A 15,228-nucleotide genomic window follows, 5' to 3' on the forward strand; every position below is an offset into this window, starting at 1 on the left:
CTGGAGATATTGGGGATTGAACCAGGGACCCAGTGCCGGATTAAACTTTGTGGAGGCTCCTAGGCGGTTGAAACCTTGAGGGCCCCCTCACAGATTGTCTCTTAATACTCCACCTCCATCATTCTGCCCGGACACTGAGGTCCAGCACCGAGGGCCTTCAGGCAGTTCCCTCGTCGCGAGAAGCCAAGTTGCAGGGAACCAGGCAGAGGGCCTTCTCGGTGGTGGCGCCTACCCTGTGGAACGCCCTCCCATCAGATGTCAAAGAGGAAAACAACTACCAGACTTTTAGAAGGCAGCCCTGTTCAGGGAGGCTTTTAATGTTTAATAGATTATTGTGTTTTATTCTTTTGTTGGAAGCCGCCCAGAGTGGCTGGGGAGACCCGGCCAGATGGGCGGGGTATAAATAATAATTATTATTATTATTATTATTATTATTATTATTATTATTATTATTATTATTCTGGGTTGAAATTTTCTTTCAAGATCAAATCCCTATTCTTTTGACCCTTTCTCTCAGGGCCCCTAAAAGGCATGGGGCCCCTAGGCCATTGCTTACTCTGCCTGTTGGGTAACCTGGCCCTGCGGAGACCTTCTGCCTGGGATGGAGAGGCTGAGCTTCCGAAACGTGACCCCCCAGGTCAGTGCCACGGTCCATGGCATCCGTCCGATGAGGTGCCGTGAGTCGTGGAGCCCATTCAAAAGGCAGGAAAGGGGGGGGGTTGGGTTGGATGTTGCAGCCAGTCAATTATTCAACAGGCTTTTTGTTTCCCTGTTGCTAATTTCTGCACATCCAGAGAGCCGCCCTCTGCCAGCTGCTGCGTCCCACAGCTGACCTTGAGGCAACCTTCCCGGACACCAGGGATATACCCAGGAAGTGGGAAATCGAGGGAGGGGTGGGTGGGTCATGGGCACAAAGAGACCCTTTCTCGCCTGCAACCCACCTCTTCTCAGCCCCTGGCCTTCGAAGCAGAGAAAATGCACCCATCAATGGGAGGGAGGGAGGGAGGCCCATCCTCAAAACGGATCTCGTTCCTCCTCCACCAGCTTGACAGAGAATTCCAGGCCAATTCCTCAAAGGATGAGGAAGAGTTAGAAAAGGTTCAGGAAAGGGCATCCAGAAGGACCATGGGGATGGAGTGGCTCCCCTATGAAAAACAGTTGCAGCATTTGCGATATTTTAATTTGGAGAATTAAAATAGTAGGGACCCAGGTGGCGCTGTGGTTAAACCACTGAGCCTAGGGCTTGCTGATCAGAAGGTCGGCGGTTCGAATCCCTGTGACGGGGTGAGCTCCCGTTGCTTGGTCCCAGCTCCTGCCAACCTAGCAGTTCGAAAGCACATCAAAATGCAAGTAGATAAATAGGAACCGCTACAGCGGGAAGGTAAACGGCGTTTCCATGTGCTGCTCTGGATTGCCAGAAGCGGCTTTGTCATGCTGGCCACATGACCTGGAAGCTATACGCCGGCTCCCTCGGCCAATAATGCGAGATGAGCGCGCAACCCCAGAGTCGGTCACGACTGGACCTAATGGTCAGGGGTCCCTTTACCTTTACCTTTACCTAATTTGGAGAAAAGACAAGGAAGATTTGGAGATTGGTCAGTGCATAGAGAAAAGTCTTTCTCCCTCTCTGGAGCTGGAACTGGGGAACATCCAGTGAAGCTGGACATTAGAAAATTTGGGACAAATTAAAGGAAGGACTGCACACGGTTAAACTACGGAACTCCCTGCCACAGGAGGCACTGACGACTTTTAAAAAAGAATTACACAAATTTCTGGAAGTGGGGAGGGCTGTTGATAGCTGCTAGGCACAATGACTATGCTGTGCTTCCACAATCATCAGTTTTTCCAAACACCAGATTCTGGAAGCCCCAGGAGGGGAGACAGCTCTCGCACTCAGATCCTGCAAGCAGGCTTCCCACAGGCACCTGGTTGGCCACTGTGAGAACAGGATGCAGGACAAGATTGGCCTGCTTTGGCTTGACCCAGCAGGCTCGACTTATGTTTGTATGACCTTGCACCCTGGAGGTGCCGTTTTGCCCCCACCTGCACCCATTGCACAGCACGGGCATGTGGGGGGAGGGTCAGGGCAGCTGGCCCGGTGCCCTCCTCGTTGGTAGGCCTGGGCATCTCCATGCTTCCTCCGTCTCATGACTTCCCCTCACACCTTTTCGCCATGTGCCTCTTGCCACAGCTCTTCCCTCCTCACTTTCTCCCAGGAAGCAGAAGGAGGACTTGAAAGGGGCCTTTGTGTGCCAGAAAGCAAATATACGGTCCCCCTGTCCCTTCCTTCCCATCCACTCCTGCCCCCGCTGTGCATCCAGCGAGGGGCGGCAGCAGCAGGACAGAATATCAGGAAGGGAAGAAGCATCGCTGGTGCTACTGATTTGTGGCCCCTGGAGGCACCAGCGAGGAAGAGGTGGGTGAGGCAGCAGGCAGGCAGCCATTCCTGGACTGGGGCTTCAAGCTCTACATAGGAATCTCAGATTAGCCAGCATGTAAAATCAGAATCAGACTTGGGGGGGGGGTGAATGTGGCCCACCAGGCCTCTCTCTCTCTGTGGCCCCTGGGATTCTGCCCAGGCCACGCCTCTCAACAGCCCTGCTCCACCCACTTTCCTCAAGGGCTGCTGCCTGCCTGGGCTGTCACCTTAAGCTCTGGCCATGGCTCCGGTTTTTCTGTGGCGGGTTGCATAGAAACCGCAAGGTAAAGGTAAAATGTGCTCAGACCATAGAATCATAGAATCATAGAGTTGGAAGAGACCACAAGGGCCATCCAGTCCAACCCCCTGCCAAGCAGGAAACACCATCAAAGCATTCCTAACAGATGGCTGTCAAGCCTCTGCTTAAAGACCTCCAAAGAAGGAGACTCCACCACACTCCTTGGTAGCAAATTCCACTGCCGAACAGCTCTTACTGTCAGGAAGTTCTTCCTAATGTTGAGGTGGAATCTTCTTTCTTGAAGTTTGAATCCATTGCTCCGTGTCCGCTTCTCTGGAGCAGCAAAAAACAACCTTTCTCCCTCCTCTATATGACATCCTTTTATATATTTGAACATGGCTATCATAACCTTCTCTTCTCCAGGCTAAACATACCCAGCTCCCTAAGCCGTTCCACATCAAGCCAGTGGCCCACCTCGTCCAGCATCCTGTTCTCACTTCGGCCAAACAGATGCCTGTGTGAAACTCACAAGCAGGATTCAAACACAGCTCTCCCCTCCTGTGGTTTCCAGCAACTGGGATTCAGAAGCATTGCTGCCTCTGACCATGGAGGGCAGAGCAGAGCCATCTTGGCTGGTTAGCCATTGGCAGCCCTCTCCTCCTCCTCCATGAATCTGTCCAATCCTCTTTCAAAGCCATCCAAGTTGGTAGCTGCCACAGCCTCCTGCGGCAGGGAGTTCCATAGCTGAACTAGCCTAGATGATGACATGGTCAGGGGTCTGGGGAGGGCGCATCACTGCCACTCGGCTGTCCTATGCCTGAGAAGGTGGCGATTCCGGAATTTCTGGCATAGCCAAATGGGCCCCAAGCACAGGCCCAGCAGCCGAGCTCTGCTTCGGAGTGATTCTGGCTTCATGGATCTCACCCAGGCTGTAAAAACTGCAGCCGGCGCAAAGGAGGAGTCCCTGTTTGTGCAATGCTGGGTGTGCCCAGGGCCGCATCACCGTGACTCAGATTCCTCAGCGAAAGGCAGGAGCCAGCCAGCCCGGGATTACTGTACTTCCTCACCCCAGAGCCGGTTTTAGCCCTTGTTTGAGGTGCTACAGGAGGGAAATCCAGCAGGAGAGAAGCCCAGGCTCCAGTTGCTCTTCTATCCATTCCTTGCTGCATCATGTTCTCTGCTGCTGACTACAAAGAAAGGGCTTCGCAGCACAGTACTAGGCAAACACACACACACACACACACACACACACACACCCTCTGAACTCTGTGTTTCCTGCTTGAAAACACAAAGCCTGTACAGTATTCAGCCAGGGACCATTCTGTCAGGGCTGTGCCACATTTTCATGATCCAAGTGCTGCTGCTGCTGCTCCACTTTCTAGCCAGGAAGGTCATAGAATCATAGAATCATAGAATTATAGAGTTGGAAGAGACCACAAGGGCCATCCAGTCCAACCCCCTGCCAAGCAGGAAACACCATCAAAGCATTCTTGACAGATGCCTGTCAAGCCTCTGCTTAAAGACCTCCAAAGAACTCCACCACACTCCTTGGTAGCAAATTCCAATGTCGAACAGCTCTTACTGTCAGGAAGTTCTTCCTAATGTTGAGGTGGAATCTTCTTTCTTGAAGTTTGAATCCATTGCTCCGTGTCCGCTTCTCTGGAGCAGCAGAAAACAACCATTCTCCCTCCTCTATATGACATCCTTTGATATATTTGAACATGGCTATCATATCACCCTTTAACCTTCTCTTCTCCAGGCTAAACATACCCAGCTCCCTAAGCCGTTCCTCATAAGGCATCGTTTCCAGGCCTTTGACCATTTTGGTTGCCCTCCTCTGGACATGTTCCAGCTTGTCAGTATCCTTCTTGAACTGTGCTGCCCAGAACTGGACACAGTACTCCAGGTGAGGTCTGACCAGAGCAGAATACAGTGGTACTATTACTTCCCTTGATCTAGATGCTATACTCCTATTGATTCATGATCCGTGCTGCTGCTGCTCCACTTTCTAGCCAGGAAGGTCCGAGGCGGGGGGGGGGGCAGGACTTTCTGGCTTCTTAGAAGGAGGCGCAACACCACCAGGGACTTGCTGCCTCTGAACCAGACATGTCCAAAGTCCATTTCGGGGGCCTAATCTGGCCCTCCGGTCTGTTTAATCTGGCCCCTATGGCAGTTTATTTCCTGGGGTAAAATACTAAAAACCCTTCAACAACTCCAACCCTAAAAAAGGTCAACAACTTCAATCCTAAAAAAAAGGTTAACAACTTTGGTCGGCCCCCACGGCCCTTCACTTCATCAAATCTGGCCCTCTGAAAAAAGTTCGTACACCACTGCAAGCCTGAACTGTGCTGCTGGCCAATTGAAATGGGTGCCTGAGTCCCTCTTTCCTCCTTGCTCCTTTGTGCATTGTGTTTTGCTCAGATTGTAACCCTCTGGGTAGGGGGAGCATTTTGTTATGATTTTATGTAAGCCGCCCACTCTGGGAGAATTTTCTGGCCGAAGAGCAGGGCACAAATGCTCCAAATCAGTGTTTCCCTAAACTTGGGTCTCCAGCTGCTTTTGGACTACAACTCCCATCATCCCTAGCTAGCAAGACCAGTGGTCAAGGATAATGGGAATTGTAGTTAGAGACCCAAGTTTAGGGAAACACTGCTCTAAATAACTTAATAACAACAGTAACGAAGCATTTGAGGAGAAGCTCAGAACGCTTTATTCCTTCGTGTGTGTTATTTCTTACTCTGTTAATCCTGTTACAGCTATAGCTGAATGAAATGTCTAAATCATTTGACCTGATCTGATCTATCCCTGCCTGTTGAGATGTTGGGGAGACGTCAGTATATCTCACCAAAATTTCTACTCTTCTAGAGACTGTCCAAGGGGACCCAAACATCCTGGCCAATTAGGTCACTGGGACAATGTAAGAATCTACACTTAGAAATAACCAGCTGCACAAATATAAAATGAGGGAAGCCTGCCTTGCCCATAGCACGTTTAAAGAATCTAGGGGTCTTAGTAGACCACAAGCTTAACGTGTCAACAGTGTGAAGCAGCAGCTAAAAAAAACTAAAGCTATTCTAGACTGCAGCCACAGAACTATAGTTTCCAGATCGAGGAGCCTTGCTCAGACTCCAGCTGGAGTCCTGTGTCCAGTTCTGGGCGCCACAATTTAAGAAGGATATTGACAAGCTGGAAGGTGGGCAGAGGAGGGCGACCAAGAGGATCAAGGGTCTGGGAACTGTGCCTTATCCGGAGCGCTTGAGAGAATTGGATATATTTAGCCTAGAGGAGACTGAGAGGGGATAGGAGAGCCATCTTCAAATATCTCAAGGTCTGTCCCATGGGAGATGGAGCAAGCTCGTTTTCTCCTGATTCAGAGCGTAGGACCCGAACCAAAAGTTTCAATTTACAAAAAAGGAGATTCCAACTAAGTAACAGAAAGAACATTCTGACGGTAAGAACTGCTTGACAGTGGAACGGGCTCCCTCGGAAGGTGGTGGTGAACTCTCCTTCCTTGGAAGTTTTTAGGCAGAGATGGGAGACCTAAAGAAAGACACCCACAGGACAGGGTGCCAGGTCGGAACCCCGCCAAAGAGCGTCCCCACGACTCTGGCATCGGCGGGAGTTCCTTAATGCCCGGATTCCCGGGCTCCGCGGAGAGGAGAGGCGGAGGCACTCTCCGCAGCGGAACCGGGCCTCGGCCGCTGGGCAGGGCTCCTCCGCTGGGCTCTGCGGACTCCTCGGCCCGCCTGGATGGAGCCGCGAGGCGGCGGAAGAGCAGGAGGCTCCGCAGCCGGGAGCGTGGCGCTGGCACTGATCCGTCCGGCGGAGACTGCGGGGGGCTCCATGAGCAAGGGCTCCGCTCCCCGCGTGCCTCGGCCCGGCGGCCGCGCTGGTGCTGGTCAGCTGCCTGCGACCTGTGCCTCGTGCGCGCAAGTAAGTGCCGGGGCTCCCTGCGGGGTGGGAGGCGGGAGAGAAAAGGCCCCCGGCCGGGGGTCAGGATCGGCGCCCGCCTGAGACCAGCGCGCTCTCCACACGCGGCGCGCATCCCCTTCGACCCCCAGCGCAGGCAGGCCCGGCTGGTCGTCTCTCGGGCGCTGGCCTTGGTGCTGAACCCGGGCTTCCCCGCACCCCGACGGCCTTTCTGCTCCGCGCCGAGGGCCGCCCGCCCGCCCCTGCCCTGGCCCTCGAGAGGCTGAGGGTTGGGGTGGGATGGGGCAAAAACATTCCTTTTTAACCAGGCCTTTGGTTGACCTGATTGGCATCCTATACCCTTTTAAAATATGGCTGGTTTTTTTTTGGGGGGGGTGTTATTGGATAACTGCTTTTATTTTTATTTTATGTATTGTGATCTTTTCTGTGAGCCACCCTGAAGCCCCCCGAGTACAGAGCAGCATATAAAAATTAAACAAACAAACAGGGGCCTCTGTGGCTGAAACCTGGGTGGTGGTGGTGGAGGCCACAGCCAGGGGTCCGAGGCGCAAGTCTTTGCCTGGAATGTGAGGAAATGGCAGAGCGCCACTGGCCGGGAGATCAGCTGGAAGAGAAGGCGATCTGCGGAGTCCAGATGTGGAAACACACACACTTATTAAAGCCATGCAAATAATTGCGATAAAAGCAGTTGATAAACCTTCCCCCACATGTGGCCACTTTGATTGGTGGAACTGGCGCTGGCCACTTAACACCTCTTTTCTGCATTTGTACAAATTTGGGTCCTTTTCAGCGCCTGCTATGAACATCCCCACGTAGGCCTGCCCGCCCTGGGCGTGGGTGCTCAGAGATGCCGCTGCAGGTTTTAATCTCTACTTCATAGGGGGTCAGTTTCCCTTGATTTCCTTGCTTTTGCTGTTTTGTAAACCGCTTTGAGGTTTTGGTTTGTGTTCACAGGCAAGTGGTGACACCCCTGCGGGGCGAGGAGACAGGAGGACGGACCCTGTTACATGCATGGCTGAAGTTCCCCACCTGCCTCGGGATGAGACCCAGCACCCTCATAAGGAGGCAGGAAGCTTCCAGGCCCAGCTGGGGCAAAGAATCAACTTCATTCCATCAACTGGCAGAACTTGAGGAGAAGCCACCCAGCAGGGACTGTGGGACCGTATTTGCTGGCTGGCAGCTCGGCCGAGGGCTCGTTGGGCTTGTCAAAGATGGCCGGGTACTTGCAGCTGGTCTGACGGCACTCCTTGGGGATCCCACGGGTGGAGAGGGTCTGGGACGAGAGCAGCTGGGAGGATGAGGGGGAGTCCTGGGAATCTGGCTGGGGGCCTTGGGAAGCAGTTGGGGACCAGGGAACTGGGAGGTGAGGTGAGGATGCAACACAGGGGGTTTCATAGGGGAAGTAGAGGAGACAGAAGGGAGGCATACAAGACAGAAGGGAGGCATACCTTGCTGGGGGTCTGTCTGCTGGCCGCCCACCTGGAGGAGTCTCTCACGTCCAATGGGCAGCTGGTGGAGGAGAAGCTCCCCAAGAGGATGGGGGTGCATGTTTAAGTGCACCAAGTAAAAGTCATGTGCCATCTTTAAACTTTACACAACATGTCCTGTGTAGTCTTTTCTAGGAGAGAAGAAGAGAACCATTCTAAACGGTCCAATGCCCCAGGGCAGCTTCTGCACATACAGGGTGGCCCAAAAGTGGGGATACAGTTGCATAGGGACGTGGGTGGCGCTGTGGTCTAAACCACTGAGCCTCTTGGGTTGGCAGATCAGGAGGTTGGCAGTTCGAATCCCTGTGACAGGGTGAGCTCCCATTGCTCTGTCCCAGCTCCTGCCAGCCTAGCAGTTCGAAAGCACGCCAGGGCAAGTAGATAAATAGGTACCACTGCAGCAGGAAGGTAAATGGCATTTCCATGCGCTCTGGCTTCCGTCATGGTGTTTCCGTTGCGCCAGAAGCGATTTAGTCCTTCTGGCTACCAGCTCCCTCGGCCTGAACGCAAGATCAGCACCACAACCCCATAGTCGCCTTTGACTGGACTTAATCGTCCAGGGGTCCTTTACCTTTTACCTTTCACCTGTGGGAATGTTAGGGATGTGGATTAGGATATATTGTTAGATAAATCCTATCCAAGCTTGTGTTATCAAGCTTCCAATATCAGCAGAGTGACATTCCCCTTTTGTGCGCAGCAAAAGTGTGCATTCAGGTTTGTTAAAACCTCTACAACATTATACTTCCTGGCAAATCCCCTTTTTCCCTCTTAAAAGAAATACACAACACAATAGTATTAAAATAAGATAGAGTTTACTCACATGACATCCTGAGTTAACAGCGTAATCTCAGAAAGGCAGGCTTACGTAGAAAAGTTACAAATATGTACATCTGGAGTCTACTTAGTAGAGTAAGAAGAAGAAGAAGAGTTTGGATTTGATATCCCGCTTTATCACTACCCGAAGGAGTCTCAAAGCGCCTAACATTCTCCTTTCCCTTCCTCCCCCACAACAAACACTCTGTGAGGTGAGTGGGGCTGAGAGACTTCAGAGAAGTGTGACTAGCCCAAGGTCACCCAGCAGCTGCATATGGAGGAGTGGAGACGTGAACCCGGTTCCCCAGATTACGAGTCTACCGCTCTTAACCACTACACCACACTGGCTCCATCTGGTCTCTCTCTTGGCAGCAGGCCGAGAGGGAGAACCATCCTAACTGGAGATTCTCTGGAGATGTGTTCCCATTGAAGAAGAGATGGCTAAGAGACTGAATGGCTGCTGGCTAGGGGCTTTTATCTGCCAGCTAGTCCATCTCATCTGCATGTCTGGAGGAACAGGAAACTGAGCCTTGGTCAGGTGTTCCTCCAGGTGAGTCCTCCATGTGGACACTCTGGGAATTGTTGTGACTTGTCTGCCCCAGTATTCCATCCCACATTACCTTATACCTTATACCTTATACAGTTGCATCAATGAAATTCATCACAACAGATTATAGGGGTACACATAACTGACATGCAACAAAGTGACAGTTAAATTTAAGGCAGTGGGTCAGGAAAAAATAGTGGAGTCAGATAAAAGGACTATTTTTCTTTACTGATATTAGGGGTGGCAACTTGAATAAAATATTGGGGAGGGGCAGGTAAGCCCCGTCTGGCATGATTGCTCCCATGTGTGGACTGGCCCTCCTTGAGTCCTGCCTAGGGGTGGGGGCTCTCCTGTGGCTCACGGGAAGACCCCAAAGAGTGAGGCCCCTTGGGAGGGGGCTATTTCAAGCGATTATAAACTGTGCCCCCCCCCCAGGGCAACCTCAACCAGGGGGCTCATTCATTCTTACCTTTTGCTCCAAACTTCCTAGTCCTGCATAACGCAGGATTGTACAGGAAGGGGAGAGAGTGCCAAGCATGAAGGCACGCTCGCTGCAGGGGGTCAGACTAGATGACTGCTGGGGGTCCCTTCCGACTCTACAATGCTACAATGCTGAAGGAAGGTGTGGCAAACGCCAAGGTAAGGGAACTCTTTGCCCACCTCATTTCCTGGGCTGTAGCACCATCTGCTGTTGAACTTGGCTCATTGCACCAGCGACAAAGTAAAAAGGTAAAGGGACCCCTGACCATTAGGTCCAGTCGTGACCGACTCTGGAGTTGCGCACTCATCTCGCATTATTGGCCGAGGGAGCCGGCGTACAGCTTCCAGGTCATGTGGCCAGCATGACAAAGCCGCTTCTGGCAAACCAGATCAGCACATGGAAACACCGTTTACCTTCCCGCTGTCTGTAGCGGTTCCTATTTATCTACTTGCACTTTGACGTGCTTTCGAACTGCTAGGTTGGCAGGAGCTGGGACCAAGCAATGGGAGCTCACCCCGTCGCAGAGATTCAAACCGCCAACCTTCTGATCGGCAAGCTCTAGGCTCAGTGGTTTAACCCACAGCGCCACCTGCTGCCAATCACCAGTTCTTCCAGGTTAGCACATGGCAGCGGTGAGGACATCCAGCTCTGGCCATAATGCGCGGAAAGGTGGCACTGTCAGGCCAGGAGATATAGGGAATGGAAGGTGACACCTTTGGTGATCCCTCATAGCCGAGGAAGATGGTCTTCCATGAACACGGTCTTTACCGTGAGCCCGTAAGTGACTGTGGAGACCAATTCTGGACCCACATGTTCCTTCCACAGTGGGGACATTGGTTTCTGGGCAGGAGTTGATCGCAGTGTGGATTTGCCAAGCATGCCTTCCTCTTAGCACATTTCCCCTTTCGTCCTTAGTCAATGATGCCTTTGGTAGAGGCTATTCTCCAATTTGTAAGGGACCCAGGTGGCGCTGTGGGTTAAACCACAGAGTCTAGGGCTTGCTGATCAGAAGGTTGGCGGTTCAAATCCCTGCAACGGGGTGAGCTCCCATTGCTCGGTCCCAGCTCCTGCCCACCTAGCAGTTCGAAAGCACATCAAAGTGCAAGTAGATAAATAGGGGCCGCTCCAGCGGGAAGGTAAACGGCGTTTCCGTGCGCTGCTCTGGTTCGCCAGAAGCAGCTTTGTCATGCTGGCCACATGACCCGGACGCTGTCTGCGGACAAACGTCGGCTCCCTCGGCCTATAGAGCGAGATGAGCGCCGCAACCCCAGAGTCGGACACGACTGGACCTGATGGTCAGGGGCCCCTTTACCTTTACATTTTTATTCTCCAATTTATATCTGTAGCTACAGCTGCCAGAATGTTATTTGCCCCAAAATGGAAATGCGATCTTGCAACGAAAGAATGGATGCTGAAACTAATGGACTCTGCAGAAATGGCGAAGCTTACTGGAAGAAAAAGAAATCAAGACACTAAACATTTGTAAAGGAATGGAAATGGTTTATGGAATATTTACAAATAAACTGTAAACAGATTAAGACATTGGCAGGATGATTGTAAAAACCAGCAGTTTCAAAAATAAATATGAGAACAGATGATTAAAAGAATAAGTTAAGATAACTTGGAGCATGCAGAGAAAATAGATACAAGGAACCGCAGAAAGAGGGAGAAGGAAGTCGAGGTTCGAAATGTTAGAATTATTGTAGAACTATTGTTGTAATGTATATAAATAAAATGAAAACTAAAATTTTAAAAAGGAGTATGCCATGCTTCCTTTGTTTTTCGGAGCTGCTCTCAGGTGGCCCTTTAGAAGACCCCGTTCCCCTTCCCCAGGCATGGAGGGGAGAAGAGGTGGCTTCTCAGCGAGTCCTTGCAGGGGAACAGTTTCAAGAACTACTGCCTGAATTGGGACCTTTTAGATCAAAACATTTCCATTGATAATAATAATAATAATAATAATAATAATAATAATAATAATAATAATTTATTATTTATACCCCGCCCATCTGGCTGGGTTTCCCCAGCCACTCTGGGCGGCTTCCAACAGAAAAATAAAACACAATAATCTATTAAACATTAAAAGCCTCCCTGAACAGGGCTGCCTTCAGATGTCTTCTAAAAGTCTGGTAGTTGTTTTCCTCTTTGACATCTGTTGGGAGGGCGTTCCACAGGGCGAATGCCACCACCGAGAAGGCCCTCTGTCTAGTTCCCTGCAACTTGGCTTCACGCAACGAGGGAACTGCCAGAAGGCCCTCGGTGCTGGACCTCAGTGTCCGGACAGAATGATGGGGGTGGAGACGCTCCTTCGGGTATACTGGACCGAGATTAATCTATTAAATGTTGCAAATCCCCCCCCCCCGGCTTTAAACAGAACTGTACACAAGTAAATGCCATTTCTTTAAGTGGGATTCCTTGGAAGGTGAAGAAGAAGAAGAGGAGAAGGAGGAGTTTGGATTTGATATCCCGCTCTATCACTACCCTAAGGAGTCTCAAAGCAGCTAACATTCTCCTTTCCCATCCTCCCGAACAAACGCTCTGTGAGGTGAGTGAGGCTGAGAGACTTCAGAGAAGTGTGAGTAACCCAAGGTCACCCAGCAGCTGCATGTGGAGGAGCGGAGACGCGAACCCGGTTCCCCAGATTACGAGTCTACCGCTCTTAACCACTACACCACACATGGAGAGGTGGTGAACTCTCCATCACTGGAGGTTTTTGGATGGCCACTTGCCAGGGATGTTTTAGTTGAGATTCCAGCATTGCAGGGGATTGGACTAGATGACCCCTGGGATCCCCCAACTCTACAATTCTATGACTCTATAAACAGGATGAAACCCTAGCATGGCTGCTGTCAGTCTCAGATGAGTCAGCTGCCTTGGATAGATGTACTTAATCCTCTGCCCATTATTTGTTCGTCTCTTTTGCCTTATGTTATATCTCTTTTTCATTTTTTCATGTTGTTTTGCAATACTGAAAACCTTAATGAAATTATTACACACACATACAAAAATCTCAGGTTGTTTTGAAGTGAGGGGTGGGAAAGTGCCAATTTGCTTAGAGAAACAGTGGAGAGTGAGGGGGGGTTTCACCCTCCCCCAGGCTACCGGTATTTCCTGACCCAGATCCCCCATGTATTTTGAGTTGGAAAAACAGCGCAGGAGGGCAGGGTGAAGCCCTCCCTCCCCTGATCAAACTGGCAGGTGCTCCCCCTGAACCCCGATTCCTCCCACATCAGATGTAAAGTACAAAGAAAAAGTCTGGGAGTTTCATTTCTTGACCCCCCCCCAAGTTTCTGTGCAGACAGGATCCTTTCTCTCACTGCATCCTTCATCATTTGACTCTTGCGTGTCTCCTGAGCCCAACCGCTTAAGCAGCCCGTAGATTAACCTTGCCTTTCTTCCCAAAGCCTCGCGATCCTCTTCTCTTTTTCTTTCTCTCCATAATCTCATCCTTCTTTCTTCCCAGCAGGCCTAATGCTCCGGCCTTATCTGCGATTCCGCTCTCTTTCTTTTCGTACCAGCCTCATGCGTTGATGCTCCTTCTCTGGGAAGCAGCCAAAATCTGCCCCTTTCTTTCTGCTGACTCAGCCAAGACTTTAAATCGAGCTCTTCTCCTCACGCTTATCGATTTCTGCAGCTTAAGGGGTTGCCTGCTTTTCCTGCCTCTGTTTCAAGCCACCCCCATCTCTGGCCTGATTTCTTTTGCCCACCTAATTCCTCCCGGTTTCTCTCGCTTTCCTCTCCCAGCAACTGTCATGGGTGCTTTAGCTGAGATTCCTGCATTGCAGGGGGTTGGACTAGATTGCCCCTGAGGGTCCCTTCCAATTCTACAATTCTATGATTCTAGCTATGTTTTGAGGTTGTGTATACCCTCCAACATTACTCCGATGAAAATAGGGACATCCTATTCCATAATAATTGTAATATTTATACCCTACCCATCTGCATGGGTTCTCCCAGCCACTCTGGGTGGCTTCCAATATATTCTCACATTTACACACAGACACACAGACACACACACACACCCATGCACACCATTAAACATTTAAAAAAGCCCCTGCCTTCAGATGGCTTGGGGGTTGGATAACGTTCCAGCTTGTCTGTATCCTTCTTGAACTGTGGTACCTGGAGTACTGTGTCCAGTTCTGGGCACCACAGTTCAAGAAGGATACTGACAAGCTGGAATGTGTCCAGAAGAGGGCAACCAAAATGGTCAAAGGCCTGGAAACGATGCCTTATGAGGAACGGCTTAGGGAGCTGGGTATGTTTAGCCTGGAGAAGAGAAGGTTAAGGGGTGATATGATAGCCATGTTCAAATATATCAAAGGATGTCATATAGAGGAGGGTGAAAGGTTGTTTTCTGCTGCTCCAGAGAAGCGGACACGGAGCAATGGATTAAAACTACAAGAAAGAAGATTCCACCTAAACATTAGGAAGAACTCCTGACAGTGAAAGCTGTTTGGCAGTGGAATTTGCTGCCGAGGAGTGTGGTGGAGTCTCCTTCTTTGGAGGTCTTTAAGCAGAGGCTTGACAGGCATATGTCAAGAATGCTTTGATGGTGTTTCCTGCTCGGCAGGGGGTTGGACTGGATGGCCCTTGTGGTCTCTTCCAACTCTAGGATTCTATGATTCTAACTCCATAACCTCGAACATTCCCCCTACTATCAAATCAGAAACCAGGACAGCTTCTTTAAATCTGGGACTCTCCCTGGAAAATAGGGACCCTGGTATAAGTCTGAATCAGATAAGTGCTGGAGATGTAACGAGGTTTTAATCATATGTGGTGGTCTTGTAAAAGGGTAAAAGAATATTGGGAAATAGTATATAATGAATTGGGGGGAAAATGTTTTAAAGTACCTTTCAAAAAAACAAAACAAAAACAGAGTCCTTTTTGTTGGGGGATAATTCAGAGGGAAATTCCCAGGTGACAAAAAAAGACTACGGTATTTATGTATGCTACTACTGCAGCCTGTGTCTTGTTAGCCCCAAAACGGAAAACGAGCAAGGTCCCAACCAAAGAAGAATGGCAACTTAAACGATGGAACAGGTACGTGCAACTTGCAGATTTAACATATGGAATAAGAGAACAAAAAGAATATACTTTTAAAGAAGACTGGGAAACGTTTACTGAATAGATGGGTGCAAATTGTGTTTATTTAAAAATGCTGGTAGCATTAAGATAAATCCAGCAGTGTAAATAAGTTTTGATGGATGCAACAATGGTTTCCTGAATGGTTTAGTTCATGTAAAATGGGCAGGGATGTGTGGTATGCAAAATGAACCACGGAAAGAGAAGGAGGGAAATCATTGACTTAAGGTT

The sequence above is a fragment of the Zootoca vivipara genome, chromosome 3 (assembly GCF_963506605.1).
Source record: "Zootoca vivipara chromosome 3, rZooViv1.1, whole genome shotgun sequence".
NCBI classification, from domain to species: Eukaryota; Metazoa; Chordata; class Lepidosauria; order Squamata; family Lacertidae; genus Zootoca; species Zootoca vivipara.